Here is a 9,129-nt window from a genome sequence, read left to right on the forward strand (position 1 = left end):
GATATCTCAATGTTGTTTTGATTTGCATTTCTCTGTTAATTAGTGATATTGGAGCATTTTTTCATGTGACTTTTGGCCATTTGTATTTCTTCTTTGAGGAAGTTTCTGTTCAATCTTGTTAAGTTCTGTCAGTACCTTGTATATCGTAGATATTAGCCCCTTATCTGATGGGTATTGAGTAAATAGTTTCTCCCATTCTGTGTGTGGCCTTTGTATCCTAGTCACTATTTCCTTTGAGTTGCAGAAGCTTCTAAGTTTAATGTAGTCCCATTTGTTTATCTCTGCTTACACTTGTTTGGACAGTGGTGTTTCCTCCTTGAAGATGCCTTTAGTCTCAATATCATGGAGTGTTTTGCCTACGTTTTCTTCTATATACCTTAAGTTTCAGTTCTGACATCAAGGTCTTTAATTCATTTTGATTTCACCTTTGTGCATAATGTTAGAGGTCTGAGTTCACATTTTTGCATGTGTCTGACCAGTTGTCCCACACCTGTTGTCAAAGAGGCTTTCCTTATTCCATTTTGCTTTTCTTGCCTTTTTACCAAAAATTAATTGATTGTATGTCTGGGGACTATTCACTGAATACTCAAGTCTATTCCATTGAGACACTGTGTTCTTATCTCCAGTTCATTCTACTCATACCAGAGTTTCCATCTAATTCACTCTTCCCTAGTAGATATTTAATAACCTGGTCTCTTAAATATTTACTCTCTTAAATATCTACACAATTCTAGAGAAATATTTTATTTTCACAAGCCTTTTCTTAAGTTCTATGATGTCAAAATTGAAAGTTGATTGAAGCTGAATGTCATGAAAGTTATTCATATTTGTAGAATACAGATTTGCTAATTTTGGTTATCCTAATTTGACTACATCAGAATTTGACAAAGGGTAGTTTCTTAGACACTAGTTGCAATGTTGAATGCATGTTGAAAAAAGAAATGAAATTTCATATTACATTACTCTACAGTCAGTTCTACCTTGCTTCTTAAAGGCTAATTCATGCATGTTTTTATAATAACATGCAATGGTCATTTGAGAAACATTGGCCTACTGAGTAATGTTGATCTAAATGTCAGTGCATTTCACTAAACAATATCAAAAAAGAAAAGACATTTGTTAACATCCTTACTCAGTTGCTCTTCAGAAGCATGAAGTGTAGAATTATTAAATTCATGGTGTCTGAGCTCACTTTGGCAACATATACATTAAAATTGGATCAATACAGAGCAGTTTAGCATAGTCCCTGTTCAAGAATGAGACACAAATTCATGACAAGTGCCATAAAAATGTCACAGTGATAGACACAAGGTATTATAATTTGATTTTTTGCTTATAAATATAATTTAGGTTTATATGTGATTTTCCTCAAGGTAATAATATTATAATATCCAGAAGAACCATGTTTTGCTTAATTGGAATTCATTTTAAAAATATTGATTAAAATTGTGACCACTAACTTGATATCTATATTATAATATCAAGGTATAAATATTTATATCTGTCATTGCTTTTGTACCATCTTTGAAAATGGGAGTACATTAAAAAAAAGACAGTATCTTGGAGCTGGAGAGATAGAGCAGCCTTGGGGCATTTGCTTTGCACGTGCCTGACCCCGGACGGACCTCGATTTGATCACAGGCATCCCATATGGTCTCCCAAGCCAGGAGCGATTTCTGAGTGCATTGCCAGGAGTAACCTCTGAGTGTCACTGGGTATGGTCAAATAAAAAGACAGTATCTTAGATTATCATGAAAACTACTTAATGGTTCATATCTTACATGTAAATCAGCTGTTCTCGTAGATCACAAGCACATTTTGAGAACTTTCATTTTATTGCATATATAAAATAAAAAGAAAAATTAAAATAGCTAAAAATGTGTTAAAACATAATTTGTTCTGTGTTTTTTTTTTAAGAAAAAGAAACCTTTTTATGGTCAGAGTTCAAATCTTTCAAAGCAATTTTAACTGGAGTAAAAAGGTTCATATCATAATCATTCCATACCATACACACCAATTTTGTGACAGAGAAATAATAGCCTTTATTTAGTCTCCTAAAGCAGAATCTAGAGTAAAGAAGTGATTTCCCCCATTGGAATCATGTTCAAAATGACAATACATAATTTAAGAATACTATAAATTGGTTAGTATTACTAGCTAAATTTCTAAGGAGCCTCATGCCTATTGGGTACACTATAATAATTTGACATAAAAAATGATGCTTTGGCACCACTGGTAAGTACTACTTGGTAGATTTAAGGATGTATTGCATTTATGTTGCACTTGTGTTTTGTTACTTGATGAATTTGAGAATCTACTGCATTTATGTTGACATGAAAGTACTTAATTTGTATCTAATTTTGTTGATAAAAGATATGAACAAATATCTAATGTAACCACACACACCCATTTCCTCTGGTGTAACCTTACCTGCTAATAGACCTCCCATTTCTGGAAGGGGTTTTTGGGAGGTAACAAAAGGCTTTTGGCCAGAAGGGCAAAGGGATTTGGCTGGATGGAGAATGGAGAAGGTAGCAGGAGGAGAGATGGCTGAAGGAAGCTAAGCCGCAGGGCAAGCTAAGGATAGCATGTGCTTAAATAGGTTTAAGATTATAGGCCACACATGTTGGCCAGGGCAATTAAAGCTGATATTTCCTGAAGCCTGTCTGTGAGTGGATTTTCTCCTCGCCACCACCCTGACAGCTGAAGGGAATTGCAAAGCCACGTGTCTGAGCTGGAGGAGAAAGGCCTCCATCACCATCCACCTCCATCCAAGCCTATCCTAAGGGCACTGATGTAACATCTAAGTTCTTCCTATGCATATAAAATAGAAGAATCTATGCCATAACCATTATTTTAAAGTCAATTTGTCAGAATATTTTTCTTGCTAGAGCACAACATAGGGGTATTAAGAATCTATGGATTCTTAGACTCATTAAAATAATTAAAGCTCTGCTCAGAATAGGACTATCATACAGTCTGGCCCATGCAATTACATATTCATTTTAGAAAAAGAACTCACTTTACAAGTTCTTCACTAGCTCACTAGCTCTCCTATCACATTTAAAAGGGAATCCTTATGACAAAAATTCTACTTTACTTCCTTAAACAAGCAAATACATCTAGGGAGCAATCATACTTTCAAAATTATTTTCCATTTCCTCATGATTTTTCCTGATCCAATAGTTTAACACATATATATTTAATCCATTTCGTTTAGTTCAAGATTATTCAAACATCTTTACTTGGCTTCTTTTTTCATCTTAGTAGAATCACACTTTTGGTGGAAATGATTATGGCTTATCAGTAGAGCTAAAACATCTGGGCAGAGAGATAGTACAACGACTAAGCCACTTGCAAATGGCTGACCTAGGTTCTATCCCTGGCACTACATATAGTCCCTGAACACTACCAGGAGTGATCTCTGAGCACAGAACCAGACATAAGCCTTGAACATGACCAGGTGTCTGAATACCAGTCAGGCACTAAGAATGGTACTTGATGGTATGTTAGCTAGAGTGAGACATTTCTACTAGTGAGTCTGAATTTTATGGGCTCAATCTATGTATTTCACTTGTTAAATAATTTAATCCCATAATTTGTCATTAGATTTTTTAAAATAATTTTCCCCATTTACTTTTTGTTTTAAATCAGCTACCTCAGAGGAAGACACCTACTTAATTTTCTTAGTATGTTTTAATACAAGAGTCAAACAGAAACAAAGTATGATTTTAATGAAACCCAGAATACTTTATAAAGTTCTGATAACATAAATACACATATAAATACATTTGCTCAAATAGTTGTGATGTTTAAGACAAAGACATTAAAGCCTTGAGCTATGCATCCTAGTTTGTGTTTTGTTTTGGTATTTTTCCTGTTTTGTTTATTTATTTTTATTGTAGTGCTTGGGATCAAACTCAGGTCTCATGAGAGGAAGGTGTGGATTTTGTTTGATAATTTGAGAAATTATTTATTTTTCTCAAATTTATGAAAATTATAATTTCTCTTAGTGAGCCAAATTCATAGTTGTTTACTTCCCTTTAAATACTATTATCTATAAATATTAAAACACCTTTTTAAAGAGAAAAATACAGGAATATAAAAGTAAACATTTTTTAAATTTCAAATGATAGCCTACTAGTAGAGGATGCAAGAAAGCAGATAATGTTGGGTCATTACCAAGGTATAAAGAATCATCACCCAGGTGTGCCATAGAGGCAGCTGAAGAGGGGTATGCTGCAACCAGAAGGACATGAGTGTGCTCTGAGAGCAGTTTGGGAGTGAGAGTCAGTAGAACCTGAGTTTGGTCAGATGGAGAAACAGAAAGGGTCAAAGAGAGCCCCAGGTTTCTGGCTTGTGCAGCTGAGCAGATGGTAGTGTCATTTACTGAGATGGGGAACAGAGAAAAGAGAGAGGGATTGAGCAGGGTAGAGGGAGATGTGTTCAGCTTTGGACCATTGGTTTTGAGATGCCTGTGGGACATCTCAGCAGATTTTGAGGACACATCTGCAAAATCAGAAGAGGAAGCAGCCATCTGTGACAGGAGTGACAAACTAAAGCTCTTTGTTCTCAAAGCCAGTGAGGGTCCTTAACGATAAGAGACTGTCAGTCACTCAGATCCTTAGAGTGAAAGTATACAGCTACTCTGGAGCAGCAGGAGGCTGTTAACACTTGCTGTAGCACTCTTTACTTGCATTGTGCTCACACGGAGAGCTGGGAAGTTCAATACCAATTCCCTCTGTATTTGTCCACAGATCACAATTTGTGTTTTAATAACATGTAGATGGACATGAAGTGTTTTTTTAAAAAAACACATGTGGTAATTCCATCTAAATAATACTATTCACTGATCACACAGTGTATCTCTTTGTTGCAGTATATTAACTAAGACTATTACACCTCATTTGATGCTTACTTCTAAAACCTGAGCTAGGCAGCTATGATGCCAGTCACTCTTTAGAGAAATCAAAGAAATACTTTGGTATGATGCTGATGAACAAACTCTTTGCAATGGATTGTCGATTACATCATAACATCAATTGCTCCCATCTAATACATTGCTGAGAAAAGAATTTCCTTTCCTTCTAGCATTGAAACCCAATGTAAGCTAAGAAATCCATAAGTTGCCATTTATAAGACAGGGATAGCACTATTTCAGTGTTGTAAACCAACCTATGCTAATTTTTATCAATTAGCAATTGTCAGATCAGAAGTAAGGTAGATAGCAATAGAAATCTCAGGCAGGGGGCCGGGCGGTGGTGCTAAAGGTAAGGTGCCTGCCTTGCCTGCGCTAGCCTTGGACAGACCGCGGTTCGATCCCCCGGTGTCCCATATGGTCCCCCAAGCCAGGAGCAACTTCTGAGCACATAGCCAGGAGTAACCCCTGAGCATTACCGGGTGTGGCCCAAAAACCAAAAAAAAAAAAAAAAAAAAGAAATCTCAGGCAGATGGGGCTGGTGAGGTGGCACTAGAGGTAAGGTATCTTCCTTGCAAGTGCTAGCCAAGGAAGGACCGCGGTTCGATCCCCCGGCGTCCCATATGGTCCCCCCAAGCCAGGGGCAATTTCTGAGCACTTAGCCAGGAGTAACCCCTGAGCATCAAACGGGTGTGGCCCGAAAAACCGAAAAAAAAGAAGAAGAAGAAGAAGAAGAAGAAGAAGAAGAAGAAGAAGAAGAAGAAGAAGAAGAAGAAGAAGAAGAAGAAGAAGAAGAAGAAGAAGAAGAAGAAGAAGAAGAAGAAGAAGAAATCTCAGGCAGAATGTTTCCACATACATATATGATTTTCTGGCAACAAAACCTGCTCACTCTAGGTCCTTAAGTCATGAAGTCCAACAAACACTTCTCAAAGAGGGCTCCCTTTGGAGTAATATAGTGGTCATTTGAGAGCAGATCATTAACCTATCCATCCAGTTATACCAAGTAGCAGGTTTTATTAAGTGGGAAACACAGAGCCCTGTGGAATTCTAAATGTTTGGTACTGACTGAAAATGTGTTGTTGTTAGGCCTAGTGACTATTTAAGTTTATTTATTTATGAAAGAAAGGGCTCATTACATCTTTTGAATTAAATACATTCTTTTTAAAACTACTAATTTTACTAATGAATTATTATTTCTAATATCCCCTGCACTAATTAACAAGCTCTATGGCCTTAGATGTGTATATGAAAGCACTTATTACTAAGCTCCTTAGAATGTGAACTTGTAGTTAAAGGGCTTCAAGTATCAATTAATATTGCCTACAAGCAAACAAATTCTAAAATTTTTATTTAAGTTCCAGAGGAGTTAATTTAATATTAACATATCAATGCTTATCACATACTTATTTTAGAGTGAACATCATAACTAGATAATATGGCATTCATGTTCTTCTTTTCTGATGTTGCATTATACAAAACACAAAAAAACTTCAATTGTCATTTGCTTTGTAATATGCCATTTCAAAATTGAATGGTATCTAATAAAGCATGATGTCTACAGTTAACATTATATATTTTGAAGGTTGCCAAAGAATGGATCTCAAATGTCTTCACTATAAGTGAAGGTGACAGGCACCAAATACAGAGTTAGGGCACATATCTTAGATGTACTCAACCTGGATTTTCTTCCAGGCACCACCACATGGGCCTACTCAACAGTGTTGGAAGAGCCCTGGAGGCACCCTGAGCCCCCCTGATTGGCCCTTGTACCAAGTAGCATTTACCATACAATGACACTGATCTGGGTGGCTAGTGCCCCTACTAGTGCTGTTAACTACTGTTTACTACTGATAACTACTATTAGCCACCCCCTAGTACTATGTGGAAACCTCCCAAAATACATGGTAGTTGAGTAACTCATACTAATGATAAAGGTAGTCAAGATACAACTTTATTAAAAGTACATATTGCATGCCATAAACTAATACAATGCTAAAAGTGGATTAGGAGATAGTACAGTGATTAGAACCCATGCCAAGTGTGAAACTGGTTCCACTTTGATCTCTCGTATTACCTGATTCCTACAACATCACCAGATACAGTCCTAGAGGCCCCTGAGTACTGCCAGATGTGATTCTGGAGGCCCCCAAATACTGACAGGGTGGACCAGGTATCCCTGGCACTTCAAGGGCATCGAACCTCAGGAGAGCCCTGTTGGATAAGAATTTCTGGTTCTCTTAGCCTCCTAAGCACTGCTTGGGAGAACCCAGAAAGAAAAAAAGGAGGAAGTGTCTAGGGATAATGCTCCAAGTAGTAGAGCATATGCCTTGTATGTGTGAGGCCTTGAGGTCAGTCTCTATCACTGATTGTGTCTCTAGTACTTCCAGGAGTAGACCTGGTGGCCTGAACACTGCTTACTCTGAGCAACACTAACTCCTCATACCCCAACTCTGTACCCTCAGGTCTGCATTGTAGGGCTGAGTTTTGCCAAAAGTAGTCCCCTGTTAGACAATAGAAAAGCTCCCTAATAACAAAACAGCATCACAAAAGTACTCACCAAAAAAATCTATAAAAGGTAGAATGTGACTCAAAAATGTGAATGTGTAAGGAAGGCACTGGCACATAAAAGAAATTATTAAAAACAGTAATGATGTAACGTAGTAGTAACAATCATAGCTCATTTTGTTCACAAATCTACCATTTTTGTTTTATCTGAGGGGCAGCAGAAATTACTCTCTTATCCATGATATCTCAGGCTGCAGCAGAAGCCCTTCCAACTAAGGAGTGAGATGAGTCTGTACTGCTAGGAAGGCTTTCTGACATCCCGGATTGGCACATTGACTGGAGTAATGCAGTGGGCTTGATGGGAATTGTTTTTCTGAACATCCAGATATGTTCTCTTCCTATGCTTGGGCTCCTGACAGGTTTGTAGGCTCCTGGGGGAAGCACTCCCTGCCTGAGTAATAAAAAAAGAATTTAAGGGTACAACTTTTTCAGAGCTAGACCTAATTAGAAATCAGTCTCACTTTCACAGTGTTCTATGGTGACAAGCAAGTCACAAAACAAACTAGTCTCAAAGAAGGAGAACTAGGGCCATTTCTAGAAGGGCAGTGACAGGACACACTGAGGAAGAGCAGATGGGAGGAGAGACTGTTGTGATGGTCTTTAGAGAAAAACCACCTGCCAATAACTAAGAGAGCATTCAAACATAAATTTCTTATTCCCAAAAAAATCCTCATATAACCATGGAAGGAGCAAAACAACCTAAACATTACACCACACAATACAATAGAACAGGAGTTTCTAATTGCACCCCTCCTTATGAATAAATTTCAATTGGAGCATGGCCAGGCTTGCTTTTCTATTGTCTTTAGTTTGTTTTTTACCAGAGCACAGCTAAGTAGCTGTGACAGAGACCATATGGTTTGCAAAACCTGAAATATTTACTTCCAGGTCATCTAAGAGGAAAAATGCCAACTCTGCTATGTCTCCTAGCATAAAATATTTTGGCAATAATGACAACGAAGAGTTTTTGGGTCACATCCGGTGGCACTCAGGGGTTACTCCTGCTCTGCTTTCAGAAATCGCTCCTGGCAAACTCTGGGGACCATATGGAATGCTGGGAATTGAACCCAGGTCCGTCCTGGGTCCACCATGTGCCAGGAAAATGCCCTACCACTGTGCCGCCTCTCCAGCCCCAGAGAGTTTATATTTTTGTGAGAATTTCTAAAAAGCTGTAAGAGTTCCAATCTAGACTATTTTTATCCAGCGATTTATGTGCAATGTTTGAAAGTTTTAGATGGGTTTGGAACAGAGAATTAAGGGATCACCTAACATAAGTGTTGGGGGAAAGATAACAAACAGAAGAGAAACACACATTTAGCAGATAGAAGACTCTGATGAGCTCAGTGTACTAATGAACACTCTAGTATCACGGTGGACATTCCAGGACCAGAAATAGTCACATGCAAGCAAGAAATATAAAGTTCAGGGTATGGAACTCCCAAACTCTAGGGAGGCAAAGGGATGAAGACTGGATCTTTCAGGGCCTGGAGGAATGCAGAAGCAGGGTTAAAACCAGATCTCCCTGGTGTTCATTCCCTTACCTACAGTTCTTCATTTGTGATCTTATGAAAGAATCTTCTCTAATCAACATTTCTAAAAGAAGCAACCCCCTTTCCTTTCCTCCTTGTCTCCTCACCCAGCTTCAG

The 9,129-nt window shown here is 37.9% G+C and overlaps 1 non-coding gene across 1 annotated transcript; it reads left to right on the top strand.

Moving 5' to 3' along the window:
* The first annotated feature begins 1,184 nt into the window (after window positions 1–1,184).
* On the top strand, window positions 1,185–1,291 carry LOC126029733 (U6 spliceosomal RNA). The gene has a single exon (XR_007503045.1). It is a non-coding gene; the product is annotated as a U6 spliceosomal RNA (small nuclear RNA).
* Window positions 1,292–9,129: the final 7,838 nt, after the last annotated feature.

The sequence above is a fragment of the Suncus etruscus genome, chromosome 1 (assembly GCF_024139225.1).
Source record: "Suncus etruscus isolate mSunEtr1 chromosome 1, mSunEtr1.pri.cur, whole genome shotgun sequence".
Classification (NCBI taxonomy): Eukaryota; Metazoa; Chordata; class Mammalia; order Eulipotyphla; family Soricidae; genus Suncus; species Suncus etruscus.